This window comes from Bidens hawaiensis, unplaced genomic scaffold, assembly GCF_021521415.1.
Source record: "Bidens hawaiensis isolate Kalapana, Puna unplaced genomic scaffold, B.hawaiensis_p1.1 tig00017045_1, whole genome shotgun sequence".
NCBI classification, from domain to species: Eukaryota; Viridiplantae; Streptophyta; class Magnoliopsida; order Asterales; family Asteraceae; genus Bidens; species Bidens hawaiensis.
This window is the reverse complement of record NW_027505005.1, coordinates 36,146-60,403: the sequence shown is the minus strand read 5'-3', so window position 1 is coordinate 60,403 and position 24,258 is coordinate 36,146. Positions and strand designations below refer to the sequence as shown.

General features: G+C 36.8%; 2 pseudogenes across 2 annotated transcripts; both read left to right on the top strand.

Moving 5' to 3' along the window:
- The first annotated feature begins 4,112 nt into the window (after nt 1-4,112).
- On the top strand, nt 4,113-11,973 carry LOC143609830 (putative aldo-keto reductase 3; annotated as a pseudogene). Its single transcript, XR_013149485.1, has 6 exons — nt 4,113-4,519; nt 7,951-8,148; nt 10,335-10,427; nt 10,964-11,043; nt 11,158-11,260; nt 11,481-11,973. The product of XR_013149485.1 is annotated as a putative aldo-keto reductase 3 (transcript).
- Nucleotides 11,974-13,414: 1,441 nt separating this feature from the next.
- LOC143609834 (putative aldo-keto reductase 3) lies at nt 13,415-22,588 on the top strand (annotated as a pseudogene). The gene is made up of 5 exons (XR_013149486.1): nt 13,415-13,732; nt 13,846-14,046; nt 21,567-21,736; nt 21,824-21,926; nt 22,254-22,588. The product of XR_013149486.1 is annotated as a putative aldo-keto reductase 3 (transcript).
- Nucleotides 22,589-24,258: the final 1,670 nt, after the last annotated feature.

Here is a 24,258-nt window from a genome sequence, read left to right as displayed (position 1 = left end):
GCCAATGATCAACAATCTTCGACAAACGTCTACACGCCATTCGAGAACAACACCTTCCTTGGTCAAATGTGGGTGGAGGGTGGCACAAACTTCAAGGAAACGTCAGTACACAAACGAAATATCGGGACACGCTTATCGAGGAAACAAGGCACGAACTTCGAGGTATGATATTATGGCTAGAGAGATGTTAGAGAGAGAAAGTTGTACTGAATTTGGGACGCATCAAATGAGATCCCGAACCTTCGACAAATTTTGGGCTCCCATCGCGGTATGCGATAGGTCCCTGGGCTGGCCTATCGCGTATCGCGATATAGGCCTGCTGAATAACCACGTAGACCTGCCACGTGGCGACACGTGGCAGGCGTTGCGCCACGTGGCAGCAGTGTTGCCACGTGGTGAAACGTGGCTGCAGATGATGCCACCGTGTGCCACGTGGCACACGGGTCAAAACGTGTCAGACTCCCCATCGCGTATCGCGATGGGTTTCTTTTCTGATCCATCGCGTAGCGCGATGGGTCGGGAAATCAGAATTTTCATTTTTAACCTTGGAGTTTGGAATTTGGCAGAATTGATCCATAGACTTTGAAAACTTGTCATTTTTGGCTCAAAATTTCCGTAATGTTACATTATAGATATAGAGATGGGGAACAAGGTGAGAATGCTCTAACATGAATTCATCTTAGTTGAGATGGTAAGCCACAAACATTTTAATAGCAAGGTAGTGAGTTCGATTCATACAGACAACATATGTTTCATTGTATCATTTATGAAGAGGAAATTATTAAAATGGAAACTTGTACACTTGACAACATATTTTTCATTTTATCATTTATGAAGAGAAAATTATAAAAATGAAAACTTATACACTTAACGGTCTGTAGAGAATCTAGTTTAATGACATGTGAAATTGTCTTGTTTTAATAGTACATGTATATTTGTAGTATGTTATTTGGGTGTACTTTCCTTTCTATGCTAACTACTTCTTATGGATAAAATAAAGTAGAGCACAACTTCTTCTTTCTTTTTTTTTTCTTTTTTTTTTTGAAATTATCGACACATAGTAGATGTTATGGTCTACTAAAAAACAATTTAAAAATATATAAATGGGAAGCAAGATCGTCTTCTTAGGGAATTGATTGACAATTAGACGGTTGTACTTAGAGCTGGCTCTTATGTTGATTGAGGTGAAGCCTTAGCTTTAGGCCTCCGAGATAAGAAGGCCTCCATATTTAATTTTTAAGCTTTTTTATATATTGAAAAATCAACTGAATCATGAAACAAATTGGTCGGCTAAACATGGGGAAATCAAAAGACACAAATCAATTCCCAAAGATTAATCATCAAAAAGAACCTTCAGTTAATCAAACCGCAAATGATTCGACTTATTTTTCCTTCTTCGACGATGGTTTTTGTTCTTAGCCAATTTGGCTTTCATTTACGCATTAAAAAATCAAGTTAAATACATCAGTTCTTGTTGGACAATATCTTAAGTGGCGTAGCTGCGCCCCCTCCGTATTTTCGCCCGGGTTTTGTAAATTTATCATTTTTTGGCCGAAAATCATTATATACAGCGTAAATTTACCCGTTTCCGATCGTAATTTTTAGCCCGACCCCTACGTTTTTCGCTCGGTCGTTAAATTTATCCTTTTTCGGCTGAAAATTTTTACACATAGTGTAAATTTACCCGTTTCCAACCGAAATTTTGAGTCTGGCCCCTCCAATTTTTCACTCGCGTAAATTTATCCTTTTCCGCTCGAAAATTTTAATACATAGTGTAAATTTACCCGTTTCCGATCGAAATTTTGAGTCCGCTCCCCTCTAGTTTATGAATCTTTTATACATATTGATCCCGCCCCCTCGACGTGTATGTCCAAGATTCGCTACTGAATACCTTCCATTAATCAATCAAACAACATTAGTTCTTGTTCGACATGATTTCTTGTGTTGGCTGATTGCTTCTTGTTCAAATGAAAGCAAAAGAATATTAACTGTTGGTTTTGCACAGTGACAATAACATCAATTCAGGTTCATTTCTTATTCCATCAATTTGTTGGTTATTAATTTTAGTGTAACTTCTGGCTGTTTTCGGTTCTAAACTTCTAATAATTTTAACATTACTAATCACACTATACTTGATAATAAGCATTCTAACATTGTCAAATCAAAACATCACTAATCATACTATACTTGATAATAAGCATTCTAACATTGTCAAATCGAAACTTAAAGTGTGATCCTGGCCATTCAAAAAGAGTAAAAAAAGGTTTATGGAGTTCAACTTTAAATGCAAATCGAAATATTATTTCAACTGAATCAGAGCAATGCTAGCTTATTAGTATTATTGTTCGTACTAAGCCTAGGTAAAAGAGAATAATTTATATAAACAAAAAGATTAAATTGAAAGGCCTCAAATTTTTAATTCGCTTTAGGCCTCTGAAAACGTTGGGCCGACCCTGGTTGTACTTAGTAATTATCTTAATTGATTATCAATTAAAAATAAATAAATTTAATATAAAATTCTAATAACAAAGAACTTTGATGTAGTTTTGTTAGCAAATATGAGAAATGGTAAACTTCTTGAGGTTTTAAGCTTTCTGATCACATATAATCCATTTAACTAATGGGAAGCTATTAACAATGACTATTTGTATGTTATAATCATGTGGTAATTGTAGAACGGAAATTAACAGGTTTTTAAAAAAAATCGATTCGATAACATGAGCAAGCAACAATATAAAATCAATTACATGAAAAAACCACAATTGGATTTTAAGTTACTTAACGGGTTAACAAATTTAATCCCAACATATAGTTAAAACTGAAATCAAATGTTCACAGTACAAAACCTTTTACCCGAAGAAGATCACGAGGTGTTTAGCATCGTATGGTTTTCATAGTATCTTTAATCTTCATATCTAATCTTACTAGTTGTAAAATTCGTTAGTCGTTATTCGGGTGGTGGGGTGGGGACTAGAGATTATTCGGGATTAATAAAATCGGACTTTAATGTATAATTTTCATTTTGATATACACACACATTTTTATGTAATTTTCAGTTTTATACATACACAAACACATTTTGATGGAAAATTGGTTGGAATCTCGCTGGAAACCGTTGAATTTTCTGAACTCTCGCCGGAAACCGCTGATTTTGATCGGAATGTCGTCGAAAACCACCAATTTGGTTAGGAACCTCATCCGCAAAAAATGGACGATTAAGTCCGATTAATCATGCTTTTGCCGAATTTGACCATTGACCGTTTAGTTGGCTGATTATCCCAATCAAAGAAGCGGGGGCTAGCGATTAATCGACGCCTACTCGGGATTTTTGAAACATTGAGCATGAAGGAATATGATGAAATCTTGATTGGATGTCGAAAATTGCCCCTAGAAGCTTTGAAAACGGCTGAGTGTTAGATGATCTTGAATTAGGACTTCAAAATCTATTTTGTCTTATATTTAAGTCCCTCGCGCGTTGCGAGGGGTCTGCTTGCTTTCTTCGCATATCTTGGGGACAAAATAGTCGACCACGCGTTTCTCAAACTCGGATTCCTTCTCGTGTCGCGGGGTGTTCCCTTCTCTGCCTCACGTGTCGCATGTACTCCATTTTCCAACCTTTTTATTTCTTTTATTATTTTAATCCATTGCACGCACGTATCCTTCATGAGACTTCATAACATGCATATAATAGCTCCAAATATGTATCTTTAATGTACCATGACCTGAAAATCAAAAGCATGTTTGAAGTACCAACATTCTAGCAAAAATCTAAATAAAACTAGTAAAATAAAACATTTAAATATTGAATTATATATACATGCCTATCAACTATCCCAAGTGTATGCGTGAGCCTTTTTAAAAGAGGATGCCAATCGTTCATACTGATTTTGACATTCTTTGCCTGACCTATCATGAACACCATCAAGGAGGAAACCCACTGCTGTGAAAAAATCCCACCGAGTCATATTTTGATCATAAGATCTTAATTTTAAAGTCTTAACTATCATTTCATGGCATTAGACCGAAATATCATATAGCTACTTGCTAGTTTCCTATTTAACCCAACTGACATGATTTTTTGAAAACGGTTAGTGGAAAAGTTGTCGGTAGGTGGCAATTTGGAATAATTAAAAATTTAAAAAGTTTTAGAATGGCATAATTGATGGAATATTTTACAACGTATATAGCAAACCCAATATAATAACGAAACTTATAATAAGTTATGCCGCCAATATTGAAAGGCTTATTATAAAACCAAATATTATATCTCTCAACATTTTAGCTAGTGTAAGCAACAATGGAGCCTGTTGTTCCACAACTGAAGTTAGGTTCACAAGGTCTTGTTGTTTCAGCACAAGGGTTGGGTTGTATGAGTATGTCCGGATCAGCGGTATGGGGACCATCGAAACCCGAACCCGATATGATCAACCTGATTCGTCATGCCATCGACTCAGGTGTTACCTTCCTATACACCTCCGACTTCTATGGATATGACACCAATGAAATCCTCATTGGCAAGGTAATTATTAATTTGCAACCAGTGACGGATTTAGAATTTTTTTTTATCTGGTTCGCTATTTTAAGATGCTCTAAATATATAAGAACGCGTATAAAAAAATTGGGTCGGGTTGACGATTCGGATTGGTTTAACGGTTCGGGTCAAGAAAGATTAATCATATAATAAAAAACGATATAATAACTAAAAAACATCATCATTAGAAACTAAAAAAACACGGGACTTAAAAACGATAATCTTTCGAAATAAAAAAAAAACTAACCTTATAGTTGTTCTTTACGAGTTTTCATCTTTTGAAAGCGTTGCATTACATCTTCGATCGAAACTTGTAGTAAAAACTCTCTTTCAATGTAGCAAATGCAAGAATCATTCATGTACCCGTCACCCATCCTATTACGTAGTTCCGTCTTCACATGCTTCATTGAAGAAAAACTTCTTTCAACACTAGCCGTTGCAACCGGTAGAACTAGTGACAATTTTATTAAACGATAAACCAACGGATAATCAATGTGTTTTCTTGTTTCCACCATCATTTTTGCAAGATCACTTACCCCTTTAAGATTGTCAAACCTCGAATCTTCTTTCACATTAGCAATGTAGTGGCCAAGTTCAAACATGAGTTTGTCTCTTTCATCAAAACTAAAATCATACGGATACATCTCGGCCAACTTTAGCAAGTTTAGCTTATGAAAGGGGCGAAAATCACGACACGGGCTCAAAGGACTCATAAACGTAAGCAAATCCGTGGTTACCTCATTAAAACGATTTCCAAGCTCTTGAATTTGCATATCGAGAACCGTATTGAAATTATTAACCACATAATGGTGACGATTAGTGATGTTTGTTTTTCTTCTTCGGTTTTTTGGGTCAACATACTCATCTTCCATGTTAACAACTTCAATCTCATATTTGTCACAAAAAGATGTAACATCTTTTAAAAGAGAGTCAAAACCTTCAAGTCGATAGTTTTCAAGAGCTTTTTTGGTTGATCTAACCAGCTCAACTGCATTCATGATGTCTTGATCCTTTCTCTGAAGAGCTTGAGACAATGTGTTTGTAACTCCCAAGATGTACTTCATCAAATGTAGATAAAATACAAAATTAAAAGATTTTATGTATACATGAAGGCCATGTGCTTGACTTTTCTGAGCACGTATCTCTCCCCAATTTTCTATGTACTCGAGCACATCAATAACGGCAGGATATAAAGCAAGCAAACGCAAAAGAGTTTTTTCATGAGAACTCCAACGTGTATCTCCAGCTCTCGCAAGTGACAATTCTTGACTTTTTCCACGCCCTGTTTCAATTTCCGGATTCAAATGTAATCTCTCTCTTTGACTTTCTCTAATCAAATCTACTCGTTTGCAAGAAGCACCAACAACATTCGTTAAATCCGACACTTCATCAAAAAACTTATAGATGTCATGATGCTTTGTCGCAAGAGCCACAACAACAAGTTGTAGTTGATGAGCAAAACAATGAATAAAATATGCCGAAGAATTTTCTTTCAAAATCAAAGCTTTCAATCCATTAAACTCACCGGACATGTTGCTTGCACCGTCATATCCTTGGCCTCTAACCTTCCGCAAACTCAAGTTGTAACGAGCAAATAAATCATCAATTGCAGATTTAAGAGACGACGCGGTTGTTTCCTTGACATGGACAAGGCCAATGAATCGTTCTTTTACAATTCCAAATTGATCAACGTATCTTAAAACCACGGCCATTTGTTCCTTTTTAGAAATATCTCTCGATTCGTCAACCAATATTGCAAAAACATCATCACCAAGTTCATTGAATATCTTTTTTAATACTTCTTGTGCAAAACAATTGCAAATCTCTTTTTGGATGGATGGAGCGATCATTTGGCATCTCCCCGGAGCGTTACTTAATATAACCTTAGCAATATCTTCATTTATTTCTCCCAACAATTTCAAAAACTCTATAAAATGTCCTCTATAGAGTGAACTTTCAGATTCATCATCACCACGAAAAGGTAATCCACCATTCAACAAACCTTTTGCAAGTCTAACTGAGGTACTCAAACGGAGTCTATAGTCCCTTTTTTGTTTATTAGTTTGTTTGTCAAAGACAACATGTATGGATTGTTCTTGTTTAAGTAAGTCCTCACCTTTTTTACGTGCTTTGTTGTGAAGGCTTCTAATACCACCAACATGTGAGGATATTCTATCAGAATGGCTCCAATTACCAAATCCATCGGTCACAAACGCATCTTTTTGACCAGTTTCTGGAAACAAATAACAAAACAAGCAATATGCTTTATCCGTTTTAACACTATACTCCAACCAATTTTCATGTGTCTTAAACCACTCGGGACGAAATTTTCTTAAGCAACCACTAAAATCTCGTTGCGGGAAATTATGCCCAATAGGTTGACATGGCCCTCTTAGCAAATATGTTCTTCTAATTTCATCTTTTTGATTAGGATGATATGATGAAATCGGCTTTCGATCTGAAGGATCCCATGGAAGATCATCCAATTCGACTCTTGCCAGATTATTACTACTAGATGGTGAAGGGTCTCGTGGCCTTCTCGATAAAAAACGGTCCATAATCTATCAAATTTAAGTTCTGTAAAAGCAAAAATAAAATTCAAAGCCCTAAAAAACTAACATCTTTTTTGAACACTCAATCATCAAAAGTCTCATTCTAACGAACTACAAAAGGGGCGGGATTCGGGAACGCACCTGAACGCGGAGGCCGGACTGCCGGAGGGTATCGGACTATCGGTGAGACGGCGACGGCGAGTTTCTGGTGTGACTGTGTGACTGTGAGTGTCGGAGTCGTCACCGTCGGCGAACGCGGAGGCCGGAGGATGTGTATTGTGGATTTAGGGTTTTTAATTTGTGGGAGCTACAGATGGAATTGGAGATTTGGAGGTGGTCGGCGTCTGTCTGTGTGACTGTGAGGTGGTCGGCGTCTCGGCGAGTTTCTTTCTCTACGGTAGAGGTGGACAGACAGACAGTGAGGGAAATTGGGGGTGTTTAGGGTTTTTAAGAAAGGTTTATAAGGGTAATAGAGCACAAAAGAAAAAGGCAAAAAAAAATAAGGTTGTGTCTTGTGTGAGACTCGAACCCGGGTCTGCACTCAAACACAATGCACGCCTTGCCACTAAGCCAGTATATGTTTTATGTATATATTTGAAACGAATTATATATATGGTTCAGCCCAGAAACACATGGTTCGCTAAAAAAGTCGCTATTAAATGCTCCACTACGGTTCGAAAAACACCTGGTTCGCTTGACCCGGTACTCACATGAATAAATCCGTCCCTGTTTGCAACCACTACTAGAAAAAATTTGTCACGACTATCGGATCATGACTTTTGTCTGTGATCTGTTAATGAACTCTTTACATATTTACTGATTAGGCTTGTTAGTTGATTTTTATTTAGAGTTACTGTAATATTGTAGGCTTTGAAAGAAGGATATAGAGAGAAAGCTCAAATTGCTACAAAATTTGGTTACCGGCCTATCGATGGAAAGATCGAGGTGTGTGGTGACCCGGCTTATGTCCGGTCAGCTTGTGAAGCTAGCTTGAAGAGACTTGATATTGATATCGATCTCTACTATGCTCATCGAATCGACACGAGTGTTCCAATAGAAATCACGGTTTGTCCTCTTGCTTTCATTTGTTAACAGTTTTTGGGATAAAAAAAACATACACCTTTCAACCTTGTGTGATAAAAATACGAAATTGATCAATGAGTTAATAGATTTGCATATAAAGCAATTGAATGAAGATAAACAAGCTAGAAATGGTTCAGTTTTGAGTTATGGAGACAAAAAGTAATTGAATGAAAACGTCGTAAAGGGGTGGGGAATTGATCAGATGTTCTCAAATCACTATAGAAAGAGGGTTTGACGTATTCACATTTGATTAGCGGTTCAATTTTCAATATTCAAGATTGGGATTGATTACACCAACCTTATTCTGACCGGACATGCCTATAAGGCTCATATAGGCTTATATAGGTCGTATAGGCTATGCATTATACAGGTCGTATAGGCTATGCATGACTGACAAGTGTACGAATGAAAAAAAATACTTTTTGCAGCGTATATAATCGTATAGACCTATATGAGCCGTATATGTATTTAATTGCTCGTATAGTAGGGATGAACTTGGGACAGTACCTGTATCTGTACCTGTATATGTACTCGATTGTACCTGTACCAAAAATCAATAAAAACATGTACCAATACTCATACCAGATTTTTTGGTATGGTACCTTAGACGTATAGCACCGGGTACACCATAAGACCTATACGAGTAGTATAGGGCTATATGATAATATAGAAAACTTTTGCAGATAAACATCATAATATAATCTTAAATGAAGGTTCTTAGGGTACAACTAAAAATTACTTAACCAAGTATGTTAAATTCAATTTATCCAATTATATCATTCAACATTTCAATACTTTATTCATCTTAAAGTTTATATGTAATTATAATCTCGTAAGGCAGTGCATTTACACTCAATCTAACATTCTGTTTAAAGATATCAAAATACATTATAAAAGTGTCTATTTTTTTAAAAAAAATTGTCTATACGGACCGTATAGGGCTATACAAGGCACCATAAACAATGACCGAAAACTTCCGATACAAATTGACACAACTCAAGTACTATAAGGCTCGCACAGCCTATACGAGCAGTATATAAATATAGGCAAAAAGTAGTGTATGAGGATAATCCTTAAAATATGGGTGTCAAGTAGAGACGTTCTTTACAGAAAAAGGGTTTGATACAATGTTTGACATTTAGAGTCCGTGTTTCGGTTGTGAGTCATGCTTTTGTTCTGCGTCAATTCCAAGGGCTGTTGTTTTATAACATTATATATAATAATTAAAAAGTTTGGGGATGTAATCACGTGATTGGTCTCTAAACTTCTTATTTTCTTTTATTTTGTTTTATATTTTCAAATATGTGTCGGTTCGCTACCGGAAAATGCGGGTTTTTTATCATTGACACCGTCAAAATGATTTCGGTCAAATTTGCGTCAGCTCCCGGTCGCAACCCAAGGTTTTTTCCCGTGAGTTATTTTTAGCCCATCGATTCTGGACGAATTCGTGTTAGGTCAAGGCCACAACGCCCCTATATTTTTAGTCGATTAATCGATTATGTAAATATGTTAATTTCTTGTATTTTGAGTGTGGACGAATTAATTTATTGCTTTAATTAATTTCGGAGTCGTAACATAATACCAACCGAACCCGTGTCGGTTCACCACCACAACACATGGTTTTCTATGTACGATTTAGTCTCGACAACGTCGATTCCGACTGAAATCGCGTTAGTTCGCAAACGCAATGCGGGGTGTTTTCATAACTTTTTTATCTCTCGATTCCATAAACAACGAATTCGTATCAGTTCGCAGCTGCAACGTGCGTGTTTTTTTTGTTCGACATTTTTTTTAAATTCTTAAATATGTTCAATTGGTATATATTTAAGAGTGGACGAATTTATGGTTTGATTTATTGTTTGGGTCGTAACCAAATACCAATCGAAGAGTCATCGGTTCGTAACCACAAAGCATGTTTTGTTATGTTAATTTGTTGCATTTTTGCGTTAACATAGTTTTTTTTGGAAGAGGGGGGGGGGGGGGTAATCACTGGTTTCGTAACCTGGCGCCGATCGAATTCACCTCGACTCGCAGACGCACTGCACAATTTGATAAGTTGTACGAGTACGACTGTCAATAACATCTTTCCGGCGCAACGCGCCGGGAATCTTCCTAGTTTTTAATATTTAGTATTTGAACCTACATGTGACAAACTGAAATATAAAAAGATGGGAGAGCTCAAGAATCTGGTAGAAGAAGGAAAAGTGAAGTTTATAGGATTATCCGAAGCATGTGCTTCAACAATTAGAAGGGCTCATGCTGTTCATCCCATAACAATCAATCAATCAATCAATCATACCTAGTAAAATCCCACCGACAGCAAAGCTATAAGTAGGGTCTGGGGAGGGTGGGATGTAGGCACACCATACCTCTATCCAAAGGAATAGAGAGGTGGCTTCCAGAGAGACCATCGGCTCTAAGTACATGTGTATGAAGCAAAATAAAGGAAATCAAAGTTTAACAGTTATATAAAAACTACTACTAATTATAATAATATTAATAATAAGATCACAGTTTAACAGCTATATAAAAGCTAATAATAATTATAATAATATATGTAAGGGAAATACCATTATGGTATGTGACCTAAATAAGTTAAGTCTAAGCCCTAAGGTATTCAATTCTTTCTAAAAATCCTTAACTTTAATTCTACTTCTCCACGAATTCCTATCCTCAACCATGTCCTCGGAGAGGTTTAGGTCTATCAAATCATGCCTAATCCTCTCATCCCAAGTCAATTTCGGTCGTCCTCTACCCCTCCTCCCCTCTATAGTAATGTTTTCTACGGATCTAACAGGTTCATCCCATAACAGCAGTACAAAATGAATGGTCGTTATGGACAAGAGATTTAGAGGATGAAATCATTCCTACTTGCAGGTTCTTTTATCTTTTTCCCGGACAATCAAGAGTATGCAATAGCGCATGACAATGATGGCGATAATAATAATGACAATGATGATGATATTTGGTATCTTATGGTCTATTTTGCAGAGAACTTGGCATTGGGATTGTTTCATATAGTCCCATTGGTAAGGGATTCTTAGCTCAAGGTCCTAAACTTCTGAAAAACCTATCAGAGATTGACTTTAGAAAGGTATGCTCGTCCTCTCAACTGGCTATAACTTTTGTACAAACTCATACTTGGTAGTTGGTTCCATAATCGGATACCATACCTGAATGGTTCGGATTTTCTCATCAAGCTCACAGTCGTTTTTCACCCTAAATCAGGGTTTGATGCAACCCATATGCTTTATCAATAATGTTTCACAAAAGATTTAATTTGCACTTTGATGATTTAATGAAACTTATCACAGAGATTGTCGAGGTTAATTAATGCGGAGCACAATAAGATCATATTTGAGCAAGTTAACGAGATGGCTACACGTAAAGGGTGCACTGCGGCTCAGCTAGCTTTGGCATGGGTGCACCACCAAGGAACCGATGTTGTTCCAATACCAGGAACCACAATGCTTGAGAACTTGAACCAAAACATTATAGCTTTGTCAATAAAGCTAACTCAAGAAGAGATTGCAGAACTTGAATCATTTGCTTTTGATGACATGGTAAAGGGAGAAAGACATGTTCATGCAAAGTACTTGGATGTATTCAGAGACACCTCCATTGTCATCTTGGGAAGGTAATTAAGTTGTATAAAATCTAGATAAAAACACGTGCCCATGTTATTTGACACTCTTATCTTTTAAGTTGGGATTTCTTGTAATTCTTGGTACCATATTTTGTTTTGAAAAACATCTGATGACTTGAAAATAATCCATGCATATTTGGAAAATAAAGCTCACTCTCTCTCAACCTTCTTAATGATTAACCCATTCGTATACTACTAGGAAAAATATTTTTACCGACTAAATCCTCACCAAAATGATAGGTCAAATCCAAAAAGATGAAATAATACAATTTGTATTTAACAGTTGCAAATTTGATCCATCGATCATTGATCACCATCAGTTTATAAGGCTACTCTAGGTACAAAAAAGTTATTAATTTTACATGGTCAATCTTTATATTGTAATGGTTTAACTGATTCCCCATTTCTTAATCGAATTCCAGTTACACTATATATTAAACGAAATGCAAACCATGACCGAAGTCAGATTTGGAGCAGCGGGTTCATTAGTGCACTTCTTGTATTGAATACATCTTGTTCATTAGTGCAAACCAAATAATCGAATTACAATATATATATATATATATATATATATATATATTCGGATTTTCTCATCAAGCTCACAGTCAACTTGTTCATTAGTGCACTTATTGTAATGAATACATCTTGTTAACATTTGAACAACGCACTTCTTGGGTGCAATACAACTGATAGAAGAGCTAAACAAAAATTTACCCGAAACAATGGAAGAGGCTATGGAGATAGCCAAAGCCTTCTTGAGTGGAAAAGATGGTACATGGGCCATGGAAGTGGGAAGGAAGTCAAGTTGGAAACAAGCTCTATTACGTCCACATGACTTTCGCCCTCAGTCATATGTAGAGAGACAATCTCCTCATCCACATCAGGAGCCTAGAGAGCCGTATGAGCACCGATCCACTGCATATGCTCCACTACGTAGGACCGTTGTAGAAATTACAAGCACCCTATCTCCAAAAAAGCCACAAAGAAGTTAATTAAAAGTAGTCTTCTTGGTGCATTTGACCATCTAGGCATGGTAAGACTTTAAGAGTTTTAATTTCCATGAAAAAGAGGTGAACTTGTTTAGAATCATGGAAGACATCAAAGTTTTATCCTTCGTATGGATAAAGTAGAGCATAACTTGCTTCTTTGAAGTGGTCGTCTTGAATAATTCTTTTTTCATAACATGTTACATTATTAATCTATTTTCCGTTAATATATACGTTCTTAGTCTAGGTTTGAACCTAAGAATCTTTGTAAAAGTGGGCTACTCCCATTTGATGTGTATTTGTAATATGTCATTTGGTGTACTTTTCTTTGATTTTTTCGGTGCGAGCTACATGCTAGTTTTTTTTAATAAAATATGTTTTTCAAATAATAAAATAATAGTAAGAGACTCCATTATCTTAAAAGCATAACCAGAACATGTTTATTTAAAAATGCGCACTTTGGAAAAACGGTCGGTAGTAGGAAATTTGGCATAATTAAAAAGTTTTAGAATGGGATAATGAATAGAATATATTTTACAACCACGTTTGGAGCATCTATAATGCCAAATATATACAAACTTAGCTTGTGGATGCTATTATTTTAGCAACCCAATACAATATAATAAGGAAACTATTAACAAACTATGCTCCCCAAAATTGAAAAGATTATTATAAAACCACATATATATTATATGTTTATGCAATCTCAACATTTTAGATAGTGTAACCAACAATGGAGCCTGTGGGTCCAAAGTTGAAGTTAGGTTCACGAGGTCTTGTTGTTTCAGCACAAGGGCTGGGTTGTATGAGAATGACATCGAAACCCGAACCCGATACGATCAATCTTATTCGCAACGCCATCGACTCAGGTGTAACCTTCCTAGACACTTCGGACTTCTATGGAGCTAACACCAATGAAATCCTCATTGGCAAGGTAAGTAACCTCTACCAGAAAACATCCGTAGGTATAATCACAGTCAGTAATTCGTAGGTGAAGCTTTGTTAGTTGATTTTTATGATTTTTATTTAAAAACTGACATTTTGCAGGCATTGAAAGAAGGATATAGAGAGAAAGCTCAAATTGCTACAAAATTTGGTTACCGACGTATCGATGGAAAGATTGAGGTGTGTGGTGATCCGGCTTATGTCCGGTCAGCTTGTGAAGGTAGCTTGCAGAGACTTGATATTGATTGTATCGATCTCTACTATGCTCATCGGATTGACACTAGTATACCAATAGAAATCATGGTTTGTCCTTCTGCTTTCTTATTTATATTAGAGTTATCTTGCTCATGGTGGTTATATAAATTTTTTATTTTTTAGAAAATTAAATCACGCAGTACCTTTCAAGTGTGACATAGAACTGATTCACAAATCACATGTTAATTCATGGTACCAAATAACATGTTAATGAACTAATATATGAACTCGTAAAACATGGGGTAAAACATAATAACGGGTTGTCTCAAATTCCTTAACCTCAACACTGGTTTTCCCTAATTCCTTCTTATATTTGGCGGTTTTAAGGGTAATACCTATTTCATAATTTGGTTGGTGTTCATCCATTGCCTAAATCTACCCGTTGGTAAAAGGTACCTGGACTATATATAGTGAGCTGGTCAATTTTTAATTTTCAAGATTTTAGAGTGTATTTTGTTGTTTCCGGTTGCTGATTTGTAAGTTCTACGTTTTATTACTTCAAGACGAGCTCTATATTTCCTTAAAGCAATTTCACTTATTCGATTGTTGAGTTGTGTGTTGCGGGCATTGGTAAATTGTCTCCCTAGATACAATGAAGCAATGTATTTGGATTCAATGATTAGGTCTTGCCAAAAGAAATGACAACATAGACGAATTAGTGAGTCCTATAAGGATTTGAATTACTAGAAATTTGTTTCTAAAGCAACAAATTAAGTTTGAAGTAATATATGAAAAAAAAAACTAGACTTGGCAATGGATAAAAATGTTGGAAAAATGTTAGCAAAAAAATGAGTTTGCTAATTTTGGACATTAATAATTATATTTATATTTGCGTATTATAAATAGTTATTTACGGGTTTGTTATCCTTTATGTGAGAGCATCACAACGAGTCAAACCATGTCCAAAACCGAGCTAAGATGAATGAGATATCGAAGCTCAAAGATGAGTGGTTGGAAAATCAAAATAAGAATAAAAAGCATTAAAGACGTTTAATGCAATTTATTTTTCTACGGGAGTTACGGATTGAATTCAAAATCAAAATAAAAAGCATTAAAGACGTTTAATGCAATTTAATTTTAGTTTTGAGTCTTTGATCCTAGCTCCACTATAAATACCAAGGCAAGGCTTGGGTTTGAGACACACCATTTTGCAACTTGAAGAGCTTGCAAATTCTCCAACATTTCTTCATCTTCTCCAACACAACCAAGAAGGTACGAACCGATCCAATTCGGGTGCCTAGTCAACTCCGGCAGTACATACTGCTCCGGCCGTTGTACCCTGGGAAACAAAACAAGGAGAGACTCGGAATTTGTTTTAAGGGCTCCGTGTTCAACACGATCCTCGGTCACCAACTTCTACTTCTACTTCTACCCGATTCTTTGTACTTTGATTTATTTCAGTTGTAATTGTACTGTAATTTAATGCTTTCTAGATAGGTGTTTTTTGTTTATTCTTTATATTGTAATCGTATTAAAAGTGTTTTATTTATTTTTATACCGAACGGTCCTACAATCTTAAAAAAAATTTTAAAACACCGTTCGGTTTAAAAAAAATATATACATTTTTTTCGGTTTTATTCAAAGGAGTACTTTGGTAAACCTGAAATCCGGTTACAATTAACTTTATTCTTTTCAAGGAAAACTCATCGTTGGTCCCTTCAAAGTTGGACTTAGAACACCTTCGTTTGAGTAATTTAAGAATTGTAATAAAAGTTTTGAGTAACTTTTAATTAAAGTGGGAGCGTCCACTATATATTTTCTGAATTATTAACTGGGCGAAGTTTATTTTTCTCATGAAAAATGGCAACACCGTCAGGCGAAACTGTTACCGGTACCCCTTTGAATACCGTGGTGGGAGCGTCCACCATGGCTAATCACGCTGAAATACCCGAGAAGTTCTCGGGTCTGCACTTTAAACGGTGGCAACAAAAGATGTTTTTCTATTTGACCACCTTGAACCTAGCACGGTTCTTGAAGGAATCCTCTCCCCCGGCTACGAACGCTGAAGGGGAGACCGATATTCAAGCATTGAGTGTAACACCCTTGGCAAACACAACATCGTCCCACTCTTAGGCTATCCCACATCGGCTGTGGACAAGAGAGATCCTTGGTTCATAAGTAAATGTCCTGCCTCTTCAATCACCAATGCGTTTTGGGCTTAGTTGGCTGTGGAGCACATGAAAACTCCACGGTTAAGCGCGCTTAGGTGGAAGTAGTACTAGGATGGGTGACCACCTGGGAAGTCTCTACCTGGGCAACCAAAAACAAAGCCGTGAGTTCCCGGATGGGCAACCCATCGGGGGCAAAGCGGACAATATTGGTGGTACGAGAGGCTGGGATGTTACATTGAGCGCGGTAGATGCGTGGAAGCATTCGGAATTCTTATGTCGTAACTACGTGTTAAACGGCCTTGTGGATTCGTTGTATAACGTGTACACTTCAATAAAGACTGCCAAAGAATTATGGGAGTCTTTAGAGAAGAAGTACAAAACGGAGGATGCGGGAACAAAGAAATTTGTTGTCGCTCGTTTCTTGGATTACAAAATGGTTGACTCCAAGACTGTGATAAACCAAGTCCAAGAGTTGCAAGTTATACTTCACGATATCCATGCCGAGGGAATGACACTTAGTGAGACATTTCAAGTGGCAGCGGTGATTGAGAAACTACCCCCAAGTTGGATTGAGTTTAAGAATTATCTTAAACACAAACGAAAGGAGATGTCCATGGAGGATCTTATTGTTCGTCTTCGTATTGAGGAGGACAATAAGGTGGCTCAAAAAGTTACCATGGTGGATGCTTCCGCCAAGGCAAACTTAGTTGAGCATGGACAATCCTCCAAAGGGGGTAAACATGGTAAAGGTAATGGCGGTAAAGGGAAAGCAAAAATAGACCTTGGCGTAAAGAAAGGGGTTGTGAAAAAAAAGCCTCCACCTTTCCGAGGGACATGTTACAACTGCAATGGCGTCGGGCACCATGCCAACCAATGCAAGGAACCAAAGCGCTCGCGCGCACATATGGTAAACGAGGATGACACTCCTCTCATGGCGATGATAACCGAGGAAGCAACTTTCATCGAGGAAGTCAACATTGTGGGGGGCGCTCCCAAAGGGTGGTATGTTGACACCGGCGCAGCCCGCCATGTTTGCGGCAACAAACAATTCTTTAAGAATTTTAAAGAGGCGGTGGGTGACCAAAAGCTTTATATGGGGAATAATGCGACTGCGGATATCATGGGGGAAAGCGATGTGGTCTTGAAGTGGACTTTTAGGAAGGAGCTCACACTGTCCAACACCCTCTATGTTCCCGAGATTCGTAAGAATCTTGTCTCGGGATGGATGCTCAACAAGTTTGGATTTCGTTTGATTGAATCGGACAAAATTATTTTGTCTAAGAAAGGAATGTATGTTGGCAAGGGTTATGCTGACAATGCTATGTTTAAATTGAATGTAACTGTTGTTAAGAATTCAGTGAATAAAACTACTACTTCTATTTATATGCTTGAGTTTTCAAATTCTTGTGTTTGGCATGGTAGACTAGGACATATAAATTTTAATTCAATTTGTACCTTAATCAATTTAAATAGCATTCCAAAGTTTAAAATCGATTCAAAATCCAAATGCGAAACATGTGTTGAATCCAAAATAACGAAAAAGCCTTTCAAATCGGTTGAACGAATAACTGAACCCCTTGATTTAATTCACACCGATATGTGTGATTTAAAAGCCACTCCCACAAGAGGTGGGAACAAGTACTTCATCACGTTTATTGATGATTCTACTCGATATTGCCATGTATACTTACTTAAAAGTAAGGATGAAGCAATAGACAAGTTCACCTTTGTATAAAAATGAAGTTGAGAATCAACTTAAAAGGAGAATAAAAGTTGTGCGTAGTGATAGGGGCGGTGAATATGTTTCACCTTTCGCGGAATTATGTGCGCAAAGTGGCATAATAAATGAGCGAACCCCACCATATTCTCCACAATCAAATGGCGTTGCTGAACGTAAGAATCGCACTTTGAAAGAGATGATGAACGCCATGTTGATTAGCTCGGGAGTGAGATATGACCTGTGGGGAGAGGCTATTCTCTCGGCCAACTATGTCTTGAATATGATACCCTGCAAGAAAATAAGAGTGACTCCGTATGAGTTATGGATGGGTAAGAAACCATCATATAAATACTTGAAAATGTGGGGGTGCCTAGCCAATGTGACAGTTCCATCACCAAAGGCATTGACAATAGGACTTAAAACTGTGGATTGCATATTCATTGGATATGCACACCATAGTAATGTGCATCGGTTTATTTTACATGAGTCCAAGAACCCCAATGTACATGAAGGCACTATCGTGGAATAGAGGACCGCTGACTTCTTTGAAAATGTGTTTCCTTGTTTAAGACAAACACACCCAACTTCATTAAAATCGGTTGATGAAGCAAGTACATCAAGAGCGTTTGATGATATGGTTCATGATAGACATGAACAACCCAAGGTAAACGAGGGTGAGCTTAGACGAAGTAAACGACCAAGAATTGAAAAGTCTTTCGGTTCGGATTTCATGAGCTATATGGTGGAGGGTGAGCCCAATACCTACCGTGAGGCGGTAACATCCTCGGAAGCACCTCAATGGAAAGAAGCAATTAAGAACGAGATAGATTCTATATTGCAAAATCATACTTGGGAGTTAGTAGATCTTCCGCCGGGTTGTAAACCACTTGGATATCGTTGGATATTCAAAAGGAAGATGAAAGCTGATGGAAGTATTGATAAGTACAAGGCAAGATTAGTAATCAAAGGGTATAGACAAAAGGAGGGTCTAGATTACTTTGACACTTACTCGCCTGTTACGCGAATAACTTCCATAAGATTGGTTCTTGCTATCGCGGCTTTACGCAATTTGGAAGTTCACCAAATGAATGTAAAACCGCATTTCTAAATGGTGATTTAGATTAAGAGATTTACATGGAGCAACCCGAGGGTTTCTATGCCCCAGGAAAAGAGGGCAAGGTATGTAAACTTGTCAAGTCCTTATATGGTTTGTAGCAAGCTCCAAAACAATGGCACTTAAAGTTTGATCATGTCATGCTTGACAATGGTTTCAAAATCAACGAGTGTGACAAATGTGTCTATGTAAAAGAGACGCCGGGAGGATATGTGATATTATGTCTTTATGTAGACGATATGCTTATCATTGGGAGTAATGATAACATGATCATATAAAAAAAAGACATGTTGAAAGCGAGGTTTGGCATGAAAGACTTGGGTCTCACGGACGTGATTCTTGGGGTACAAATCACTAGAACCCAAAACAGTCTTGTTTTGAGTCAATCTCACTACGTGGACAAGATTCTTGAGAAATTCAATAAGGATGACACGCGTTTCGCATCAACGCCAATTGATACGACCCACCATCTATTTAAAAATAGAGGCGAGGGGGTTGCTCAACGTTAGTACTCAAGAATAATTGGTAGTCTAATGTATCTTATGACATGTACTAGACCCGATCTAGCTTATGCCGTGAGTCGGCTAAGTAGATACACTAGTAATCCAAGCGAGGAACATTGGAAATGAATCACACGGTTGCTAAGATACTTGAGATACACGAGAGACTATGGACTCCATTATAACCGTGATCTGGCTGTAATCAAAGGGTACAGTGATGCGAATTGGATTTTGGATATAAAAGATTCCAAATCAACAAGTGGGTACGTGTTCACACTTGGTGGTGTGGCTATTTCTTGGAAGTCGTCTAAGCAAACATTTATAGCTAGATCCACGATGGAATCGGAGTTTATCGCCTTAGATAAGTGTGGCGAAGAGGCGGAATGGCTTCGTCAATTTATGGAATATATTCCAATATGGCCTCAGCCTTTGTTGGCTATTTGCATACATTGTGACAGTTAATCAGCAATTGGTAGAGCCCATAGCGTAATGTACACTGGCAAATCAAGGCATATTTGACGAAGACATAATGCGGTACGACAACTACTCTCAACGGGTGTTATCACAATTGACTATGTGAAGTCAAAAGATAACATTGCGGACCAGTTAACCAAAGGCTTAAGCAAAGAGTTAGTTTATAAGTCATCAAGAGGAATGAGACTGAAGCCCATGGAAATAGGGGACATGAGTGAAACCTAACTTAGTTGACTGGAGATCCCAAGATCTAAGTTCAATAGGAAAACTTAATCATGAAACCAAGGGTAGTCACTGTGGGGGAGTACCCCAAACCAAACTTAAAGAGCGTTGTGCATGCGTGCGTCCTAGTTCATTCTAATCAGTGACATGAAACGAGGATAAGCATAACAAAGGTTAATGACTTGTAGAAATCAAGAATAACCTATGGCTTTTAAAAATTCGAGCGGGAATCACCTACGTGAGAGAGAAGTAGGGTCGCTTCGATGGATTTTGGGGCAAATATCCTAGAGCTCTCGCATAACCAGGCTAGTGTTCCAGGACCTTAATAGGACATGACAGTGAGGGGTTGATTAAACCAGGGACAATGTTGTGTGAAATGCATTGTCGTCTACACTAACGGGGTATGTTCAAAGACATCGTGCCTACACACCGCCAGGAGGCTAAGTGTACTTCACAAAGGAGGGTTCAAAGGGTAACACCTACCTTTCCTTCAACATTCAACCGCTGAATTGCATCGTTTGAAACTTGCATGAGCGGATCGATTTCCATTCATGTGGGGGATTGTTGAAAAATGTTAGCAAAAAATGAGTTTGCTAATTTTGGACATTAATAATTATATTTATATTTGCGTATTATAAATAATTATTTACGGGTTTGTTATCCTTTATGTGAGAGCATCACAACGAGTCAAACCATGTCCAAAACCGAGCTAAGATGAATGAGATATCGAAGCTCAAAGATGAGTGGTTGGAAAATCAAAATAAGAATAAAAAGCATTAAAGACGTTTAATGCAATTTATTTTTCAACGGGAGTTACGGATTGAATTCAAAATCAAAATAAAAAGCACTAAAGACATTTAATGCAATTTAATTTTAGTTTTGAGTCTTTGATCCTAGCTCCACTATAAATACCAAGGCAAGGCTTGGGTTTGAGACACCCCATTTTGCAACTTGAAGAGCTTGCAAATTCTCCAACATTTCTTCATCTTCTCCAACACAACCAAGAAGGTACGAATCGATCCAATTCGGGTGCCTAGTCAACTCCGGCAGTACATACTGCTCCGGCCGTTGTACCCTGGGAAACAAAATGAGGAGAGACTCAGAATTTGTTTTAAGGGCCCCGTGTTCAACACGATCCTCGGTCACCAACTTTTACTTCTACCCGATTCTTTGTACTTTGATTTATTTCAATTGTAATTGTACTGTAATTTAATACTTTCTAGATAGGTGTTTTTTGTTTATTTTTTATATTGTAATCATATTAAAAGTGTTTTACTTATTTTTATACCGAACGGTCCTTAAAAAAACACAAACTCAGAGTGCGTTTTGGTTGTGAGTTTGTGTTTTTATCCGCGTGTTATTGGTTTTACCTTTTAATTGAATATTAAACGCTTGTATGCACATCTAACAAATTGAAATATAAAAAGATGGGAGAGCTCAAGAAATTGGTAGGAGGAAAAGTGAAGTGTATAGGATTATCAGAAGCATGCGCTTCAACAATTAGAAGGGCTCATGCCGTTCATCCCATAACAGCAGTACAAAACGAGTGGTCTGTATGGACAAGAGACTTAGAGGATGAAATCGTTCCTACTTGCAGGTTCGTTATCTCTTTTCGACAGTCTTAAATATTACCGAACACGATGATGATGATATTAATTTGGGTATCTTATGGTCCGTTTTGCAGAGAACTTGGCATCGGGATTGTTTCATACAGTCCCATCGGTAGGGGATTCTTGGCTCAAGGTACTAAGCTGCTTGAAAACATGTCAGAGACTGATTACAGGAAGGTATGATTATATGCAATCAATATATAGCCTAGTCGATGGATTGGGTTTTGATATGATCCATCTACTAAAACTTATATGAAATAATTGTTTGTCTTTAGTTTTTTGGTGAGGGTTTCGGTTGTTTTCGGGTGGTTCGGGTAGGGTTTTTCGTTTGCTTGTTTCGGTGGTTGTATTGGGTGTTTTCTAGCTCCTTGCTAGCTTGTTTTAATATTATTATATTTTTGTTGCCCGTTCAAAAAAAAATAATGCTGCACAAAAGATTTTGCAGTTTGATGTTTTGTATTTAAACAAAGAAACAGAATCAAGTTGCAATGAAACCTATCGCAGAGAATACTGAGGTTTCAAAATTATGCAGAGCACAACAAGATCGTATTTGAGCGATTGAATGAGATGGCTACAAGGAAAGGGTGCACCATGGCTCAACTAGCATTAGCCTGAATGCACCACCGAGGAACCGATGTGGTTCCAATACCAGGAACCACAAAGCTTGAGAACTTGAACCAAAACATTGGAGCTTTGTCTATAAAGCAAACTCCAGAAGAGATGGGAAAACTTGATTCATTTGCTTCTGATGACATTGTGAAAGGGGAAAGGCATGCACTTATGCAAAGAACCTGGATGTATTAGACACTCCTCCATTGCCATCTTGGAAAAGTAATTAATTAAATTTGATGAAACTAGATAAGAACATTTTTTCTTATTATTTGAAAGCTCTTAAGTCTTATCTTTAATTACTTTATAAAACATTATGTGATGCATAAAAAGTGACAATTGGGACACTAATTAAATTTCATATATCGTGCTCCTTCAAAGAGAAAGAGGTGAGTCACACACTCACACCTCGAACGCCAAAATCACTTTGTATAGTTGACATTTCATATTTAAAAAACTCACTCAGATATTAGGGTAATTCTTATCCTAACTTTTAAAGAAAAAGAAACAACAAGATTTTTGTATTTTCTAATTCACATCATCTTTAACTAATGCCAAACTCACTATCACAATAGATTTTTTTTCTAAAAATAGGAATTTTAATGTAGTGGAAATGTTTCTAGAAGAAAGAAAAAGTGATGGTGGTTTCTAGTTGATTCGTCTATTGAAATGACGGATCTCTGATTAAATATAGGGTCTGTCAGCTTTTGTCGGGTGAGTTGGACAAGTAGCTGGTGTTTCGTCATTAGAAACGACGGATGTGATACATTTTTGGTGTGATCCGTCATTTGAAATGACGGATGTTCATACGACACTTATCATTTTAAATGGCAAGTATGAACATTACATGCCATATTTGACAACTTATAATATTCAATTTTCTTTTAATATTTATTTTATTAAATAGTTTACTTTTATTTGATTTTTAAAAAATGGAGTAATTAGTATTCTTTATAAAATAATTTAGTTCATTATTAAAAATTAATTAGTATTATTACAAATACTAATCTGTTTTTACATTTACTAATTTTACTTTTATTAATTATTTATAATTAATTAGTATTCTTAAAAAGACTAATAATACTAATTAGTATTGTTAATTAACATTACATTGATATTGATTAGTATATTAAGATTACTTTTAATTAATAAATACAATATTAATTGAGTTTAGTCATATCTTTTTCGGTAGGGTTTTTTTGTTTTTGATAAAATTGAGTTCTGTCATTTGAAATGGCAAGTGTCGTCTGAACATCCGTCATTTCAAATGACAAGTGTAAACAGTACTAATATCGACCAGATCTGACCTAGATTTGAAATGACAGGACTCAATTTTTGAATGACAAGAACGATCAGTACCCGTACTACCAGATCTGACCCAGATTTGAAAAGACCGATGTTTAGACGACACTTGCCATTAATAGGGATGGCAGTGAAACCCGGACCCGATGGGAAAAACCAACATAGTTGGGATGGGTAATACCCGACCCATTAGGGTTTGAGATTAGTTGTGAAATTTTTCGTGGGTTTAGGATTTGTAATATACCCGATAACATTGACTTATTTACCCGATTACATGCTTGATCTACCCGACATAACTTTTTATATATGTTAATGTTCAAACCATTGAGAATGTCCAACTCACCCGACAAAACTGACAACCTCTATATTTAATCAGAGATTCGTCATTTCAAATAACGAATCACCTAGAAACCATTATCTCTCTCTCTCTCCTAAGAACCATATCCTCTACACAATTTTCCTATTTTAAAAAAAAATTCTACCACAATATTATTGTATATTAAGAAATTTCTTAATTACATAAGATAACTTTATAAAGTGATAAGCACTGAATTTCATATATCGTATTCACATTATGTGATGCATAAAAAGTGACAAT